This window comes from Ambystoma mexicanum, chromosome 6q, assembly GCF_040938575.1.
Source record: "Ambystoma mexicanum isolate Mex_15411 chromosome 6q, UKY_AmexF1_1, whole genome shotgun sequence".
In the NCBI taxonomy this organism is placed as follows: Eukaryota; Metazoa; Chordata; class Amphibia; order Caudata; family Ambystomatidae; genus Ambystoma; species Ambystoma mexicanum.
Window position 1 is genome coordinate 611,762,749 of NC_090937.1, and position 20,575 is coordinate 611,783,323.

Here is a 20,575-nt window from a genome sequence, read left to right on the forward strand (position 1 = left end):
ATCATCCCTGACTTTGTGCAAGCCCCTGATGTGAATGGCCTTGAGAGACAACAGGTTGTGTTCTGCCCATTCCCCACTGCCACTAAGCTTGGGGATTGACATAAAGATTTGACTTACAAGAGCTCCTGAATATTCACTATCAATCAGCAAGTAGGAGTTACTTCTAGAGAATCAGGAGCTGTTATATAGAATTCCGCAAACTTGACTGCCATACAATATGCAAACTATAACTTTGCCAATTATATTTGATCAATTATGCTTTAATAGTCTTCCTGATGTGTCCCAGTGCCATTTATACACATTGCCAAACACAAAGATTTAATATCACATAGATATGTTGGCATAGCACCAGTTGGCTTGGGGAGCAAAAATTAGCTCCTGTTAGCTGTTTGTTTCAAGCCAGCCAGGCTCTTCTAGGCTCTAAAAAGGATCTTAAATAGCTCCCAGAAATGAATGTTGTACCTTGGATCTGGATCGAGAGTCCTGTGTGGAGCCAGGAATGAGAGACAGACACAGAGACCTCATGAGTGTGGTCACAACCCTTTATTCAAAATAAAAGAAGGTTGGAAAACGTCTCCCGATCACTGCTCTAGGAGGTACTTCCCTACGTCGACCTAAGGTTCTGTCCTGTGTCAAGATGTCCATCGCAAAAATGTCCTGTGTCCGAAATCCTATTCTAGCCCTTAGATTCTAAAAATAACTTTAAGGTGTTAAAGGTAATGTCTTTGGTCTTGGAAGTGCACAAATGTTCAAGTTAAAAATAAGGTGCAACTCCAACACAAAAATTCCCAATGGATAGTATTCACAGTTCCCGGGAATGGCTCCCTTCCCCAGGTTTCTCTTCACCAATACGATAGATCAACAAGACCAACATTTCTTGTAGCCCAAGAGGATATCTCCTTCCTCTTGGTGTTGCAATCCACTTCTAGGAAGAATATCTCCTTCCGCAGGTATTTTCAAACATTCACAATCCTAAGGGTATGAGTCTTCCTTGTAATTCTGTCATGATTTACAAATGTTACAAACGAGCTAAGGCAGGTGTGCCACAGATTAGACAACTTCACTCACTGTGCGTGCAGTGAATACAAAGTGCAAGGTTGCACATGCGGCAAAGCTAGTGTCAAAAGACAAAGTTAAGACATCTGCTGTAGACGATATAAGACGATGTAAGCGCATAGCTTGGTCTGTGGCTTTAGCAAATGTCCGTGGTTCGTGGCTTTAGAAAAAGCGATTAGCGCGACATGATAGATGCCTCTTCCTAACCACAGAATAGCAGCCTCTTGTCTTCAACGATTTAATGCCTTGAAAATACATGTGGTCTTGACACCATCATAGTAATAAGCTATGGATGTTCTTTGGGCAAAAAACACGCATTCACACACGAGGCGAGCGTGGCTTTCAAAAGACAGGATCAGACTCTTGCTGTAAGCTCACAGGCACTTGCCATTAGGGTCAGCTAAAGGTGAACAGTTTTTTTCCCTTTCAAACAGAAGACAGCCAACCAGTGACAGCTTCCTATTTTAAGATGAGATTGTAGACATTAAGAGATGCTTCTGCGCTGATAAGAAACCAAAGGCAGGAAACACAATACCAAAATAGAAATACACGGTTAGAGTGGCTGAAGACAAATGTAGCGGTTTCCCTCTGAAGAAAGGCATTCACTAGAATGAGGCTTTAAAGGAGTCAACGAGCGAATGACATGCTTTGCTCTTGTCCCTACAGGGAGCACATTCACTATAAGGTAAATATCTAAGAGGGGAAGACGGTACCTGTCGATTGAGTTTTCACATAGGCAAATCATGTATGCAATGCAGACCGAAGCACAAGAGGAGGTTCAGACTCTAGACTTTCTCTCCAGACCAAGGAGGTGACGCACATAGCACATGTAGGCTAAGTCACGTGTGTTAATATAAAAAGCACAACAGACTAAGGCTGAGCGAATTCCGCAGCAGGCAGACCACGAGATCGTGGGGGGTTGGGAAGAGCAGTCGATAGCAGGTCAGAGCAGCAAGCCCAGGAAACCGTGAGTTTCAAGTTTGTTGGTTTAACCTTTTTTACATATGTTAGACCGACGGCGTGTTTTATTATGTCACTCCACTCTTGATCATACCATACTATAGCTTAGACAAACATAACATGAACTCCATGATTGCTCAAGCTGGTGTTTCAAAATGATGAATTGTACTTTATCTTTGTTATATGCGAATCATGTTTATAGCTTATGCAATAATGCTGTCTCTATATCTGACAGTATGCTACATGTTTACTGCGTTAATCATAGCAGGTGTAATGATGATCAAATCTGGTAGAGATCAGAAATTATATGAAATATATTGACTTGCTACCTTCCAGTGTCCGATTCATATATATTTTTTTAAAACTTTTTATTATTTTCATCAAAATGCACATAAAAAAAACACAACCGAGCAAGAACAAAGAACATGGAAACCCCCCCCACCCCCCCCAAACCCCTTCCACAGCATCGCTAGCCCATTTCCCCCGGTCCTTCCCCTTCCCACCCATTAACCGTGAATGTCTGCTTCATATTTTTGAGTAATGCTTCATAATAAGGTCCCTCTGAGTCAAAACAAACTACACAATATTCTCTGGCTGTATTTTGGTCAGTTATGACAAGAGGTGCAAACACTCAGGGAAACTATCAAAGTGCTAGGCCGGAACCCATGAGGCGCCTCTCATCATAACTTACTTTTGATTCTGTGCCCACGCCACACAGCCCTACCTAGGGTCGTGGGGGTGGGCAGGGGATTACGCCATAACGGGTAATTAAGTCAGATGGCACCCCCATAAAATGCGACGTCTTAAACATGACCAGAGAATTACTAATATTTAAATAACCTCATGTCCCAGTCACTGGAGAAGGACAGGGCAGAATTTTATTTTTCTAAAAAGTATTTTTTTTTTTAAATACTTAGAGGTTAGAGTGCGTACAGGAGATGGCACACAAATCAATATTCCCATCCATTGCAGAATGGCTCTATATGATTGGTATTTTTCTATTTATTTGAGTTTAAAACAACAAAACATCATAAACCTAGGCATTCATCAGGGAAGAAAATTATGGCAGTGTCGACAGTGGCAGGTATCAAAGTCTTAAGGGTATCTTGGGTGCACCTGAGAGTCAGAAACCGGATGGCAGTTCTGGCTATGTGGTATGTCCCAGGATGAGGAGAGGGGAGAGGGGGAAGGGAAGGGAGATGAGGGGGGGAGTGGAGAGTGACCGGGGGAGTCTAGGAGGGGAGGGGGGTTTTCATCATTCAGTACATGTCTAGCCCTTTCCCCCATATCTTTTCAAATTTTCGGGGACAACCCCTCGCATTGTAGATGCGGCGTTCCATAGATGCGCACCTGCTTAGTTCATTGATCCAGCGGTTGAAGCATATTGAGTCTGCCGAGCCCCAGGTTTCAGAGATCAGCCGTTTCCCTGCTCCCAATGCCACCGCTAGGAACGACTTTTCATCTTTAGTAAGGTCGACCTCTCCCCAGATTCCCAAGAGAGTAATTTTGGGGTCTTTCGGAATTGGTGTATCACCTCGCAGTCCCAGATCCTGTGAAAGAAGGTACCCGTCTCCCGTTTGCAGCGGAGACATGTCCCATCTCCGGTCCCTCGCCTTCTGGTGAGGGCTGTGCGAGGGTAGTAGGAGCAGTGAAGTATTCTGAGTTGTATCAGTCTAAGTTTGGCTTCGATACCGATCTCTCTGGGAAACATCAATGCGTCTACCCAGTCTTCCGGTTCTAGGTTGCCTAAATCCCTGTCCCATCTCTTTCAGTTTAGTAGGTACTTTAATTCTGAAAGAGATAAGGGCTTGGTAGAGTGTGGAGGTGACTTTAGAGGGGATACGTTGTGGAAGAGTGTTGGTCTCCAACGGGGTGCATGGGGGTGTGGTGGATATGTTTGGGAATTGGGTGTGTATGGCGTGAGCCAACTGTGCATGTCGGAACCGGTCCATCGGTGTCAGAGAAAATTTGTCATGAAGAGTATCAAACTCTAGTATGCGTCCCTCTTGGATCACGTGTGCCAGTGTGGTTATCCCTCGCTTTTCCCAGTTCTCAAAACAGGCCATTCTCTGTATTTCTGGGAGGCATATATTGTACAATATGGGTTGGGCTAATGTTGGTTTTGCTCCCCAGCCAATATGTTTATGTGCTTCCCTCCAGGCATGGCGGATGTGGAGTGACATTCTTGGTATTTTCTAGGTTTGGTTGTTGGTGGCGTATAGGGCTTGGAGGGGCGGTACGGGGTGCATAGCCCCGATTTCGATGCGCATATGTGGTAATGTGGCTTTGGCGTGTAGCCATTCATTTACCACCCCTGTCTGTGTTGCTAAATAGTACGTGTGCATACATGGTAATCCAATGCCCCCCTCCCATACAGAGCATTGGAGTGTAGTAAGAACGATTCTGGGTTGTTTCCCTCCCCATGAGCAGTGTGCGTAGGTTCCTGTCTATGTATGCAAAGGTTTCGTGGGGGATCGGGAGTGGGGCATTTTGTAGAACATATAGGAGTCTTGAGAGTGTCATCATTTTAAACAGAGCTGCCCTGCCCATTAATGATAGGGGGAGCGATTGCCAGTGGGAGACATCCTTGGTGAATCTGTATAGTACAGGCTGCAGGTTAAGCTGGAGGTAACTGTCTAGAGTCGGGCCAAAACGTATGCCTCGGTATGTGAATTCTTGGATGCCGACAGGGTAAGGGCAAGTCTTGGTGATCGCGGTGCCACCACCCTTGATTGGGAAGTAGATGGTTTTTAGCTTGTTTACCCTCAGACCGGCAAAGTTTTGATATTCCTTGAGGGTGTGGGGCACAATCGGGCATGAGGCACGAGGATTGCTAAGGTATATGAGGAGATCGTCCGCGTAGAGCTAGAGCCGATCCTCTCCTCCCCCTGGCCAGGTGAATCCGGACCAGTTTTTATTCGATCAGAGTTTAATTGCTAGCAGTTCAATAGCTAGCAGGAATAGGAGGGGAGAGAAGGGGCACCCCTGCCTGGTCCCGCGGCCCAGTGGAAACAGTCTAGAAGTCTTGCCATTTACTCTTACGGTTGCCTCCGGGGTTGCGTATAGGAGTAGATGAAGTCTCACCCAAAATTCATTTGTGCCATGATTTCCCACAGGGCCTCCCACCCGACTGAGTCAAATGCTTTCTCAAAGTCGACCGCCAGGAGGGCCAGTGGGCACGGTATCTCCGGGGCCCTGTCTAGGACGAGTTGGACTCTACATAGGATCATGCGGGTGGACTTGTTGGGCATGAATCCACCTTGATCGGGGTGGACAAGGGATTCTATCACCTTGAGCAGTCTGTTTGCCAGTACCTTGGCAAGGACTTTGGCCTCTCCATTGATCAACGAGATGGGGCTGTAGGAGGCACATTCCTCTGGAGGCTTTCCGGCTTTAGGCATGACTATTATGCACGCTCTTCTGAGGTCCAAGAGGAGTGCGTCTTGTTCTTTACTTCGGAGAAACATGCGATGCATGTGTCCAGTTAGTGTGGTGCTGAGGCATTTCCAGGTCTCCACAGGGAAACCATTGGGGCCCGGGGTCATTCCGGTTTGCAGCTGTGCAAGCGCCTCTTGCACTTGATTTTCAGTAATATCAGCATCTAGGAGGTCTGCTTGTTGTGCCGAGAGTCTCGGGACCTTGAGCCGGTCAATAAATGTAGGAGCGGGTGTGGGGTCTCTTATGGGTGGGGCGTAGAGTTTTTCATAAAAGTTGGCGAATGCTTCTGCTATATCGGAGTATGCAGTTAGTAGTTCCCCCTCAGGTGATCGGATAGTCCGCACATACCCTTTTGTTTTTTCGCGTCTCTCCAGCCAGGCTAGGGTTTTATTTGACTTGTCCCCTTTCTCGTACATTTGGCTTCGAACTAGTCGATGGGCTGTCTGTGCATTATCCAGGGCTATATTGCTAAGTGGCCTTTATCAGGGCCTCCTTTGTGGTTTGGGTTCCTTGCGCGAGGAATTGTTCCTCACATTCAGATACTCGTTTTTCGGTGTCCATGATCTTTTGGGTGTGTCGTTTGCGGTGGGCCAACACTGCAGACATGGCTTCTCCACAGAGGACTGTTTTATACGCCTCCCATAACGAGATTGGGCATTCCACTGAGCCTTCATTTATTTCAAAGTATTCCGTAGTCTTTTTCTCTAGTTCTTCAGCAATTTCGGGGAGCCTTAAGTGGTAAGTATTTAGGCGTCAGGTGGTGTCTGGGTGGTGGCGAACATTTTGTACGGTTATAAGGAGCGGGGAGTGGTCCGAGATGCCTCTTGCCAGAAATTCAGCGTATACGAGCCTGTGCAACATATTGCGGGGGATGAAGGTATAGTCAATCCTCGAGAATGTTTTGTGTGCATTGGAGTAGAACGAGTATCCGGCATCAGTTCTTTAGGTATGATCGTGTAGCGATCGCCAGGTGTCAGACATTCCCAGTGTCTCGGCAAAAGTGTCCAGAGCGGCCGGGGCATGTCGGGTTCCGGCTCTTCTGTGAGATCTGTCGGCGGTGACCTCCATCACTTCGTTGAAGTCCCCCCCCCCCCCAAGGGCCCACAGGTCCGCCTCTTCTTCTAACAGTACGTTCTGTAATTCACCAAGGAGTTCCTTCGTGAGTGTGGTGGGGGCGTAGGCTGCAATTAGGCCCCATCGTTCTCCCCAGATGTCAGCGAGTAGCATCACAAATTGGCCGCGGGGGTTGGTCCGCACTTTCCTGACCTGTAGGGGTACCCGTTTGTGGATAAGTATCATTGTGCCCCTAGAACCTTTTGTGAAACCTGCCTGGTATGCATGCGGGTAATTGGATCGTCTGAAGAAGCAGTTGCCGTTTCCAATCAAGTGGGTCTCAGTGAGGAGGGCTATATCTGGTGAGTATCGATTGAGGTACTGGAGCACCAGTCGGCGTTTCACGCAGGAGCCAAGGCCGTTGGCATTCCAGGTCAATAGGGACAGTTTATCTGTGTTTGTCCTGGATGCGTGGGTCTCATTTCGAAGCATCTAAGAGGATTCCTTGTTTTGGTAGTCTCTTGGTCCGAGTGTTGTGATTTCCCGGTCTTTGTTTAGTGACGCCCGTACCTGGGTCCATCGCTGCCAGTGGGTACGCACTATAAACCTGGAGTAGCCGGTTGTACTTCTTGTCAGGGGATGTCTGAGGGCTGCCCTGTAGCTGTAGGACTTGAAACTGGGTATTGTGGGCGTCTCGGGCCCAGCAGGTGGGGTGCTTGCATTTCCTGCATCGGAAGGGATGGATGTCCTGCCATTTCGATCTGTGGTTCTGGTTGCCAACACCGGTAGAACTCCCCCCTCCCTGAACTCCCCTCCCCCCCTGCACTCCCACAACTGGAAGCACCTGTCGCCCAAACATTGAACTAAAACTATAAAACTTCTTTGGAGATCATTGAGGTTATGAATCATAACATCAACGTCTGTTTGTGAAGCTTGCTGTGAAGATAGCAGGACGTGTACGTCAACTGCGAGAAGGTCTTCGTTGTTCTGTTCTGTGGCGGCCGCGAGATTGCGGTCCCCTTACTTCTGCATTGTATGTGAGAGGGGTCATTGTGGCCGGTTTCATCCGGTCCCTTCTCTGTCCGGGCTGTTTTGTGACAGTGTGGGATGATTGTGGCTCTGTGGGCTCTGATGTGGTGGTGAGCTACCCTTCTCCGGCGTCCGCCTTGATGGCTCTCCTGGTGATCTTGGGTGTTCTGGACCATTCAGAATTTGGGTCTCCATCCAGGCCCAGGCTTCCTTGGGTGAGTGGAACAGGTGTGTGATGCCTTGGTGGTGCAATTTTAGTAGCGCTGGGAAGAACAAAGCGTATTTTCTTGAGAGAGAGTGGAGCTTCTTTTTGACTGAGTTGAATGATTGGCGTGCTTTTTTTACCTCTCTGGTGGAGTCTGGATCAAAGCCGACCCTGTGGCCGTTGTATGTGATGGGCTCTGTGGCGCGGGCCATTTGGAGAATTGCATCCCTGTGTCGGAAGTTCATGAAATTTGCTATGATTGTGCGTGGGTGTGCTACAGGGATGGGTTGGCCGGTCGGAACTCGTTCGATGGAGAAGAACTTCAAGAATTTTTTGGGGGCGAATACGTCAGGTAGCCAATCTTCCAGAAATAGCTCTATGCTGGGGCCTTCTTCTCTTTCAGGAATTCCGAGGATCCGTTTATTGTTTCTCCTCGCCCGCCCCTCACTGTCCTCGGCTCTATTCTCAAGTTGCGATATTTCTTGGGTTACGGTGGCCTGTAGTCGTAGTCCTTTCTAGTACAAGTGTTCCCCCAGCCCCAGGTTCACTGAGGTTCCAGGCAGAGGTCTCCCGGCTTGGGGAGGAAACTTGTCTGTTCCTGCAGCCTCCCCGCCCGTTGTCTGTCCGGTGTGGTGGGAGGGGTGGTATCTCTTCCGCCGTCTTCGAGGTCTGCTCGGTGCAGGATCTCGAGATGCGGTGTAGGCGGGTTGGTTTTGGCCCTCCTTCGTGTGGAGGCACTCCTTCCTGCCAGCTCACACAGTGTACGTCGCCGGCGTGTTGGCCAGGGAGCTCGGTATCCACTGTGGGGAGAGCGTCTGACTACTCACTTCAAGCAGATGGAGTCCCAGGTGTGGAATTACTTGGGTATGGGCCCACAGTGCATCCGCTGTGTGTGCAGATGCCCTTGCTGACAAAATCCTCAGCAGCGACGCTGTCCAGGATGAGGTTCTCTCGGCGTTGGGGAGGAGTGGTAGCGGCACTGTCGGCCTCGCCCCCGCCTCCAGTTCAGTGTGTTGGGAGGAGCAATGTGTCCCGCCAGCCCCCACTGGTGTTCGGGACCCTGCTGTGTTTCGCGCCTCGGTGCAGACAAGATGGTGCTGGGGGTCTCTCCGCAGCGTCCCGCTCCTCGCTTATTTCTATTCCGCCTTGCCGCAAAGCGGGTGCGTCCCGCTTCAAGGAACGCAGCCCCTTTTGTTGTGGATGGCTGTGCGGCCCACTGTGTTGCGGGGCAGCGGGGGTGAGGGGGCAGGTAGGAGGGCAGCCACCGCCGCTTCTGGCTGCCTGTGCTCTCCGGGTTCGTAGTGCTGCAGCACCTGATTAGCCCAGTCATGGCTTCCGGACTCCGATTTTCATCAGGGTTGGAGCTGCCAATGCACAAGGCACTCCACCGCCGAAACGTTCTGCTTTTCCTCCAAGATGAGTGCTGGGGAGCAGGAGTTTTACAGGATATGTCTTGCGGCCGTCGGGAGTGAGCCTTTCCTATGATTGTTATTTTGATACAATGCAAAACATTGTGCTGCAATATTCAGCTCAGCAGGGTATAGCGCCTGCGCAGCAACCTCAAGGACAGATGGATGCAGGTGGGGTACAACTACAGACATTGAGAATAATATTGGGATCCTGTCCATCCAAAAATTAAGGCATTCCCAAGCTATCTTTCTTCCATCTGGCTGCACACCGCCTCTAGTGAGCTGTGCAGCTGGATCTCAATATATAGCTGGCTTTATTTAAAGCTGATAGGCACGCCGTCCATCACATCACTAGCACTGATACTAGCTGACATCATGGGAACACAAGGTGCTGCCGCAGCCATGAATCTCGGCCTGTCTATAGCATCTAACAATTATCAAATGGTTGAGAGCATAATCCTACCCTTATTAAAAGGAGAGCCTGCAAGGTTAGAAGTCCATAGAAAATTGTCCCAATTAAATGAGCAAGAAAAAAGGGAGCAATTTGGAGACATAGGCCCTCATTACGATACTGGCGCTAAATCATGGCGCTATTAGCACCATGGTTGGTGCCGGTATCGTAACGAGTCCGCCAATGTTCAATGGGGAATTACCACCCCATTCCAAGGTTGGCGGGGCGGTAATTCCCCATTGAACATTGACCCTTCCCCATTCCCATTTTTGCCCCATAGGGCTCAATGGGACTGGGGAAGGCGCTAAGTACGGTACCGCAAATTGCGGTACCGTACTTAGCACCAAGGTCCCTTTGCGGGTCCCTACTTTAACGGCTGGTCTAGACCAGCCGTTCAGGTCGGGTCCCGCAAAGGGACCTCGTAGTAAGGCGCTAAGTGTTTAACGGCGCCGCAGCCTTTCACGGCGCCGTTAAACACTTAGCGCCAGGGTCCTAATGAGGGCCATAGTGACATCCACCTATCAATCATTAGGCAGGGATCACTTGGGCAGAAGACCAGCAGACACACATAAAAAGGGTAACAAGGATCTTAATCCAAATAAGGACACACATGATGAAGGGAGGTCCTCGAAGGACGGGGCTCATTCCAGGGTAAAAAGGGCAATAGGACACAGAGGCGGCAATTGTCACCCATAGAGGAAGGAAGATATCCAGAGCATGGGCATAAAAATGAAAAATCTGCAGGAGATAGGCAGAGCCTGCACTGGCAAGGTAACCACAGGAGTAGACGGTCCTGGGGTAAGACTGCGGGCCAGTCCCATTTTAGACCTACTGACTATGATTTTAGAGACAGGAAAGACATGAAAAGTCCCCAGAAGTACGGCACTGATGAGACATCTCCTTCCCAGCAGGCACGAACACCAGATCGTTCTAAGGCTGAGGGAAAGGAAGTGAAGGTCGAAAAGAAACACACGGCAGCTCTACAGGTTTCACAGTCCACACACTCATTGCTTCGTTCCCAAGACTAAGCGACACACGGATTGGATTGAAGTCCTATTAGACTCTGGGTCTGACAATTCCATATTTGAATGCAGCCACAAGGCACTATTGGAGCACACGAGGGCACACAGGAATGCACAGATCACTACTCTCACTGGGCAGACATTGGCACATAATGAAGTGTATTTTGTGACAATTTAGTTAGAAGGCTAACGCCCCAAAAATATTGAAGCACTATTTTGGCCACAGCTACACATTCAATATAAAGGGCTGTTAGTCTTTCAAGACTGGCCACCTTTGTATGTAAGGCAAGCACCAAGGGGTGAATAAGTGGTAATGCCTGCCTTTTCTAAAGATGTGAGTGGGGAACTAATGCACAAATATGCAAGAAAATGGTCAGCGCTGGTAGCAGTGCAGCTGTTTAAAAATCATGTAGGGCATGATAAAGAATGTCCAGCACATGTGATTCCAGTGCTGAAACCACCCCCGCCACAAAGGCAGTATCCAGTTAAACCACAGGCAGTTGCACACATACAAACCATAGTAGACCAGCTAAAGGACCAGGGAGTTATCACAAAGCAAGCTAGCCCACATAACAGTCCGGTACTCCCAGTTTTAAAACCTAATGGTACCTACAGTTTTATTGTGTATTTTAGAATTTTGGATGCACATTGTAAGACAGAGGCCATCCAGAACCAATATAGTTCTGGATTGCTAGCCAACTTACACAGATGCAAATATAAAACAAACCTTGATCCAGGCAATGGATATTTCACACAACCTTTAAGTGGAGACAGTCAGAAATACACTGCATTCACTTTTAAGGGAACTCCTCTCCAGTTCACTAGAATAATGCAAGGGTATATAAATTCACCTAGCACATTCTCAAGCAGAATACAGAGCTTACTTGCAGACATTCCTAATGGTTTCCAGTATGTAGATGATAGTTATATCACCCATGAGAATCTCAGTGAACACTTGGAAGAAGTGGACAGAGTCATTCACACGTTGGCTGCAAAAGGATACCTGATTAATTTAAAAAAATCAAGAATAGCTCATCGTGAGGTTACCTTTATGGGTTTCACTCTTGCAGATGAGGGCAGAGGGTTATCAGAAGATTTTCTTGAGAAGTGTGCCAATATAAGACCGCCCACTACGCTTAGGCATTTACAGGCCATTCTAGGGCTGTTAAATGTTTCTAATTTTGCTGAACTAGTGAAACCATTGTATGCTTTGATAAAAACCAAATTTCAAGGCAGCTCACTGGCTGCCAGAACACACTCGTATTCTGCACCAGGTATATTCATTAATGACTCACACTGGTCCTTTGCAGGACAGGAATACAGATAAAGACTTGGAGATAAACCTTGTGGTGGGAGACAATGCTTTCACATACACAGTGTGCAATCTAGGGGAGACTAAACCAATTGCATATAAGTCACATGTTTATTCCACGCCTGAGTTAAAATGTACACCTGAGGAGAACATTCTGGCTTCAGTTCAAATGATTTTTCAGAAAGAGCGGCCCTGGCAGCCAATAGAACCATACACATAAACAGACCTTTAGCTCAACTAGAAGCTGCAACAAAAGCTAGCATCCCAAATGCAAAAGCATTACACACTAGATGGATTCAATGGTCAGCATCTCAACATTCTCCAGATGTAAAGTACCATTATAAGGCAAAATTGCAAAGACTGAGTGGACTGAATTGGACAATGGACACAGAGCCAGACAAATCACGGACTGACATACCAATGTTCGATTTTTTTTTTCTTTCTTTTTTCAGGTGATTTACTCAGATTGGTCAGCTATCCCAGCAGTGGGGACACGCACACACTCATGCGCAGCAATCGTAGGATGCTTCACACATGAAGAAGAATTTATACATACTGATATTGCAACCAAGCATCTGGGAGACATGTCTGGCCAGACTGCTGAATTGCATGGGTTACTACTTGCATTGCGCCAACCATATTCAGGGAAGACCACTCTAGTAGTCTCAGATTCAGATTACATTGTCAGGGCTTATAACACTGACTTGCATTGTTGGAAACAAAATGACTTCAAATACATTAGGCATAAAACTATTGCTTCCAGGCAGCTCTGGAAGCAGGTTTGGGATCTTAAACAGATGTGCCCTTTACTATGGGTAATGCACACAAGAGCACATACCAAAGGGCACATTCATTGCACTGGAAATGCATTGGCAGATAAATATGCCAAAGAGCACACAGTGAGAAAAACATTAGCAGCCATAACTCACTCAGCGACTGCAATGGATGAGGAAATAAAAGAGGCTTGTTTAGGTATTGTACCTAGGCCAAAAGGTTTCCCCAGTAATTATATGCATGAATTTGAAGATAATAGAGCAATAGTCACAATCCCTATGAAAAAAGGGGATCCTATTCAAAGATTAATACCAAATAGAGCAGACAGGGAAAAGCTGATTGCAGCCACACACGCTGGACTTGCAGCTACCCATTTTGGGGTGAGTGCAACTGCACAGCTGCTCCTTGATCGCTTCTGGTGGCCAGGGCTTCGACAACAGGTGAAGATATATATTGCAAACTGTGACACATGTTTACAGACAACTGTGGACCACAGCAAGAAACCTAAGGAGGTTCCTTTGAGAAAGGCAGCCTCGCCTTTTCAGATCCAATATATGGACCATATAGGCCCACTACCAGCAGTTAACAAGTATAAGTACATTCTAGTAATAGTAGATTCTTGCACTAGGTTTACCTGGATGATTCCTCAAAAGAAAGCAGACTGTAAATCAGTCATACAGGCACTCAGGACTGTAGTAGCCATGACAGCAACTCAAACGTTCCATGCTGACAATGGTCCAGCTTTTTCGGGGCGAGCCCTGAAGAAAGCATTAGACGCGTGGGGAACAGAGATGCATTTCTCGCACCCATTCTCGCTGAAATCGAATGGAATTGTGGAGAGGGCAAACCAGTCTGTAAAAATGGCCTTTATTAAAGGCATTGTGTCATTGGGAGGGAACTGGTTAGACCATGTGCCATTAGTGATCAGGAGTGTGAATAATTGACCACGCCAGTCTCTATGCAATGGTAAGACCCCATCTGAACTCTTGTTTGGGAGAAAGATGTATATGCCTGACCTGCATGCTCTTGCCAGCCCCATACCCAGGAACGAGCAACTGCTGGCGACAACGCTGCTGAGGGAATCCCTCCAGGTGGAAGCTGCTGAAAAGCCAGTCCCGAGAACACTCTCAAAGCAGGAGATTGGGTCCTGGAAAAGATCCATGACAAGTGTCAAGAACCGAGGCTTCCTCCCCCAACTCCTCACCTGATTCTTCCGGGAAGGATTCTTTAGGGTTGGCCTCTGGCTTCTTCTGATCCCTTCTCCTTGAGGGAGTCTTGTCTTTTGGAGTCCGGACCTTCTTATCGTGTAGGTAGGGTCTGGCCCCTCCGGAGGCCACCTTGGCAGAGATGTAACTCTGACCTCGGGGATCCCCAGAGGGCCAGTCCTAATTTCCAGGGAAAAAGCACGAATGCAGAAAAAACCCTGTTTCCGAATGGGCTCAGATAAGGGAACATTCGGTTCCTCTCAATCGACAAGGAAGGCGTTGTTTACTCCACACCAAAAAGGAATGCTGGTTGAATAGATGTCTGATTCCACAATTGTCCAGACTGTAGGGAGTATAAATGGAAGAGAACACCAGAAGTTCTCCAAATTGAATGCTGAGAAGAGTAAAGGATATAAGGAAAAAAGGCAACACCACGTGATAAGTGACAGAAGATGGATATAAATAGGATTAGGACGAAAAGAATATCCTGAGCAGGTTGTGAAAGGCTGACTGAAAGGAAATAGAAATGTATACAGATATAGTCCAATAAAGCAAGAACTAAAGGTTCCCAGGGAGTAGTTTGAGCAACAGGGACCCAACAAGTGAAAGGCAAAGGCAGCGCCGATAGAAGTATGAAATACCGGCGCCTACAATTCAAAATGAAATATTAGAGGAAAGGCAGAGTAGCGAATGGAACGGGAGCTAAGAAAGACAAACTAAGGGCAAAGGCACAGAACCAGGCGGCGCCGAGACACTGTGAGTAGAAGGAAAAAGAAGATAAGGCGGAGAGCAAAACAGAACAAACAGACAAAAAGAGGCATGGGCAGAAAGGAGGAGGGAGACTAGGGTAGGATTCAAGGCGGTCAGTAAGTTCGCTGTAGGCACGGAAGGATCCACAGAAGAAACTCCAACACACGAACCGAGCGTTGACAAACAGATACAACGCACGGGCTTGTGGGAGGAGCCAGCCTCTTAAAGGTATGGCGGCCATCTTGGATGAGGACTGGAGCGCGCGCTGATCATAGCCTCCGGCGCTTCCACAATCTCCAGTTCCTGACAACAAGACTCCATTTGGCCCGTCTTACAGACCAGCAGTGCAAGTAATCAGAGTGAAAGGTTCCAGAACTGCCATCCTACCTGCAATACCACCTAAGAGAGGTACTAGGCAAGTTTCTGTGGGCCACCTAAAACCTGTGCCAGATGGTTTTCGCAATGTTTCCACAGAGCCTCCCTCTTCCAAGTGAGGAGCCCACGGAAGATGAAGAAATGGAGTTCCGGCAAATGATATTGATAGGTATGCAGGATGGGGAAGAATATGCCACTCTTGATTACACGTCCACAATTCAGGAAAGTATTGCAAGTCTGCCAATTTGGAAAAAGAAAGCCTTCCAACTTGCTAAAGTGATGAAAGAATCTTTTTGGACAGACTTCCTAAAACTGTGTTATGAATTACTGGCAGTGTATTTCCTCCTACTGTTGTTCAGCCTCATTTTATTCTTCATCTCACTGACTTCTAGGCATTTTCTGAGCAAGGTTTCCACTCCACCTGTAAGCAAAGAAGTTGTTCTAAAGCCTTTAAGTTCTTCACTCGTGTTGCAGATAAGAGAGCTCCCAGAGCCAGGAACTCCCGTCTCAATACAAATGTTTCCTCTAACTATGGGTCACGTGTGGATGCCATCATTTATAATAGCCCAGCAACACAGCTACAAGTCCACACCTTTTCTGTGATTGATGAATCCAGACTGTTTGCACCCATTAATCCAGTGTCTAGAACATACAGAGAACTGTTAAGAACTAGGCTTCAGACATTTGCACAAAATGCATTATTTGATGTGTTTGATGATGTGGAGGACCTCCATGAAATGGGGCCCCATGTGTGTTATGTGCGATATTAGAATGCCTTTTTACTTTTCAAATGTGAATCAATTCTGTGGCCTAAATACATATTCTGGGAACACTGTGCAGTGACTTTCCAAACTGATAGTTCTGAATTCAAAGCAAAGTTCACATGTATTTCACTGAGACCATATCAAGCATGGGATTACATGTTTGAAAATCGTTACAAATTCCCTCCTGAGCCACATGATGCACAACATATGTATGTTGAAGATTCAGTCATCTTTGACAGAGAATACTTTGCAAACATGATTGAACAAACATGGCGAGGAACTGTGCCTCTATGGTCTACTTGGGGTCAACAGATATGGCAAATTAAAGGGGTTCACACATTAGATATGGCTTGTAGATTCCCACATTTAATGTATTTCTTAAATGATATGCAGTTCCAAACCACTTGCAGCAATAGGAACCTGAGTTTCTACCCTGAATGGGAGAAAACAGAAGGCGAGTTCTGGAGTGCTTCCTATAGAGAAGCAAAAGAACACAGTGGCACCAAGCATATTACTTATGGATCAGGGGGACCTGTATTATGGGCGGTTCAAGCGCATGAATGCAATAAAAGAAAAGCAGGACTGAGTGTGGGCCCATATAGGGCTTGGAACTCCCATAACACCTCCCTGACACAAGCTATATCAATAGGTAAGCTGTGCCAAGGGATGCTTTCACAATATCACCTCAGTGAGGTGATACAATCTCTAGATAACCTCATAAAAGAAGAGAATTGGTCAGCTATCATGTAGTCAGCTGCTAGTCTGAGGCTCTCCCAAAGTAGACGTGCCAGGAGAGCAGCTACCTGCACCACCTCAGACCTTGGTGTACCTTGTGAGGTGGGACACGCATCCATAACAGGAAAAACATACACTTGGTCACAAGCAATAATGCAAATCTTGCAAACTGAAAGTGAGGCAGTACAGCGAGGATTTCATGTTTCAGATGCTAATGATCAAGCACTACAACAAGGGTTCTATGCGCTAAGACTTGTCATAACAGATGTTGTGGGTTTGATTCAAAATGACTTATCTATCATTAGAAACGACCAAGAGGCCTCAGTGAGTCTTTCTTTAGTAACTGATTTTCTGGACACTCTCAGCAGAGGAGTCCCAGATTGGAATGTGATTTCACGACCTGAACAATTAAAGGCACTTAACTTGTGTGCTAGTGGCCAAAGTGGCAACACACCAGGCAATCTCCGGCTCCACTTTCTTATTGCTTGGTGTATTAGCAAAAAGTGTAGCGGCAGCATCTGCGTGGGCGTCGGGCTCCACAAATTGGATTGTGCACGGGGTACTAGACATTCCCATTCAAACAGCACCCTCTATCATATGTCCAGAATTACAATTTTGGGGTAATGTATATTGGGTGAATGATGCATGGATCAGAGAAGATTATGTGGTACCATATTCACATGCATGTGGGTCATCAGCTAGGCCTGAACTGACACTGTACTCATTGCATGATTTCAAAGGTTCTACTAGAATAATGTGTGAACATGCTCAGCCAGTGAATTCCTCTGACAGTAACTCGAGATGCACACTGCAAATTGCATCACTTGACTCATTCTACTGTAAAGCACATAGATTTCAAAATGGTTCATATTTGGTGCATTTCAACCAATCTTGCTGTCATGTCCCAATAGGAATACCAACTCTGATCACTGTAGGCACACAAGTTGAATGCTGTGGGTTCATTTTGGATCCACCTAACCCATTTCAAGTGAAATCATTAGTCTGGCAGCAATTTACAAAAACTGGAGTACCCGAAATTGAGTTTATACATAGCAAAGCTGTTAAAATGCAGTTGAAGGTGAGAAGTACTGAAGATACGTATCTGCATGCACACGCCACTGTGGTCAAACAGATTGCATCTCTGCTAGGCTCCGAGCATACAAGACAGGAAGCCTTGCACTCTCTGATTGACAGCTCACAGTTTAATGGGGCCAACACTGGCCTTTCTGCAATCAATAAAGTAGCTTCAAGTCTCCTACATAAAGGGATTATTGCCTTGGACACAGTCGTTAGAACATTGACTTCGAGTGCTTGGTACAGTTGGCTGGCGATAATACCTGGACTTTTTCCCATATTTTGTTGTAGAAACTGAAAATTATGACAAGCCACAGAATTACCGCCCTGGAAACAACCCGTCTCCGCTGGTACAGAACAGAGCTGTGCAGAAGTATGGGATATGAGCAGTGTTCGCTGTTTCAAAAGCATTTTTTTTTTGTCATTAACCAGGAAGAAGTCTACCGTATCGGCCATCGCTAAGTGCCGAGTATGTCACGAGGAGTCATTGCTTGCTAAGAACGTGGGAATTGCAGCATCGCCTGCTAGACTGCCTCTGTGGCTTAATAGAATCTCCAGGACATTGCCTGTGCACAGAGACATTTGTGGGATTCAGAGGTACTTCCTACAAGTATTCTATTGTGAATTCATTGAGAGTCCCTCTGACACCGCGCCTGCTAATGGGGTCATGCCAGAACAAGAGAAAATGCGCAGAGGACGAAAGCGATTATTGCCCAATGCATCCAGCACTCCCTCTGCATCACAGCTGGACCCAAGTAAGCCACAGAATGATCGATGCATGCTCTCAAACCCAGACCACAAGGCAGCTGGGGAAGCAAACGATGCAAGTGACGGATTCCTCTGGTTCCAATAATACATGTCAGAAGGGAAAAATGCCTAAAAAAGTGTGCAGCGATGACATGAGCATTCTGTTCTCTTCTCTGCAATGCTTCTTAACCTACCTCAGAAAGAGACTCGTTTTTAATTCAGTGGTCAGAACACCTGACATTCTACACAGGTCATCCAGACAAGCTGCTCAGTCAGACAGAACTGAACTGAAGATTTATCACATTCTACCTCAAGATGCAAGTATGAATGCAAAGCAAACATATGAACTGGATGACCTCCACATGCTGATCCCTGTGAGTGACAAAGACACTCACATACTGGTTTATTTCCAAGGACACCGATTTAGACTATTAACTGTTAATGAATGTGGCATTGTGCTCAAGATCACAAGCTCGACAGCTCATTGAGTCAAAAAACCAGGACGCAAGCTATGTTTGGTGCTAATTACTAATGAATTCTCAAAGGATCCTGCAGCGTATTGTTAAGCCATCACCAGTAATGATTTTGCAATCAACCTAAATACCTCCTTGTGAATACAGGCATTATTAGATAGGTCCAGTAACAATATAATGGACTCATGCTGAATACCTCAATGTTGAATACATGTACTCCTCTCAGGCTCCTACTAGCAGGTAGTGCTAACCTGTTTAAAATATGATGCAACTGCTAAATGTTTTCCTTTTTACTATTGTCTATAGCACACATTACAGGCTCATAGGCGCTTTGCAAATATATCAAGCGGCTTAGTTTAATTCTTGCATGCAACAGCTGTGTGCTAAAATATGATGTATACATGATTTTCCTTGTGCCACCAATATAGGCAATCTTTATGTAACTATAGCTCCCAGTAAGCGTATTCATGACTTCACAGAGCTACAGGTCTTTGATCTATGGCAAACTGCCTTGAGGGGGGTATGTCTTGATTTACAAATGTTACGAACGAGCTAAGGCAGGGGTGCCACAGATTAGACAACTTCACTCACTGTGCGTGCAGTGAATACAAAGTACACGGTTGCACATGCGGCAAAGGCTAGTGTCAAAAGACAAAGTTAAGACATCTGCTGTAGACGATATATTGCCATTGTTGAATAATGCCTGTGGTTTCAGTAAAAAGCAAGCGCATAGCTTGGTCCGTGGCTTTAGCAAAAGAGATTAACAAGACATGATAGATGCCTCTTCCTAACCACAGAATAGCAGCCTCGTGTCTTCAACGATTTAATGCCTTGAAAATACACGTGTCCTTGACACCATCATAGTAAAAAGCTATAGATGTTCTTTGGGCAAAAAACATGCATTCACACACAAGGCGAGCGTGGCTTTCAAAAGACAGGATCAGACACTAGCTGTAAACTCACAGGCACTTGCCGTTAGGGTCAGCTAAAGGTGAACAGTTTTTCCCTTTCAAACAGAAGACCGCCAACCACAAGGGACAGCTTCCTGTTTTAAGATGACATTGTAGGCGTTAAGAGATGCTTCTGCGCTGATAAGAAACCAAGAGCAGTCGATAGCAGGTCAGAGCAGGAAGCCCAGGAAATTGAGTTTCAAGTGTGTTGGTTGAACCTTTTTTGCATATGTTAGACTGATGGCGTGTTTTATTATGTCACTCCACTCCTGATGATGCCATACTATAGCTTAGACAAACATAACATCATGAACTCCATGATTGCTCAAGCTGGTGTTTCAAAATGATGAATTGTACTTTATCTTTGTTAAATGCGAATCATGTTTATAGCTTATGCAATAATGCTGTCTCTATATCTGACAGTATGCTACGTGTTTACTGCGTTAATCATAGCAGGTGTAATGATGATCAAATCTGGTAGAGATCAGAAATGATATTAAATATATTGACTTGCTACCTTCCAGTGTCAGCTTCATATTTTTGAGTAATGCTTCATATTAAGGTCTCTCTGAGTCAAAACGAACTACACAATATTCTCTGGGCGTATTTTGGTCAATTATGACAAGAGGTGCACACACTCAGAGAAACTGTCAAAGCGCTAGGCCGGAACCCATTAGGCACCTCTCATCATAATTTAAGACTTTTGATTCTGTGCCCACGCCACACAGTCCTACCTACGGTCGAGGGGGGTGGGCAGTGGATTACACCCTAAGGGGCAATTAAATCAATTCTT

General features: G+C 46.3%; 1 protein-coding gene across 1 annotated transcript in view; it reads left to right on the top strand.

Moving 5' to 3' along the window:
* The window catches only part of MFSD8 (major facilitator superfamily domain containing 8), a 1,042,879-nt gene that overhangs the window by 20,954 nt on the left and 1,001,350 nt on the right, over window positions 1-20,575 (top strand). The gene's annotated exons all lie outside the window — the stretch shown is intronic.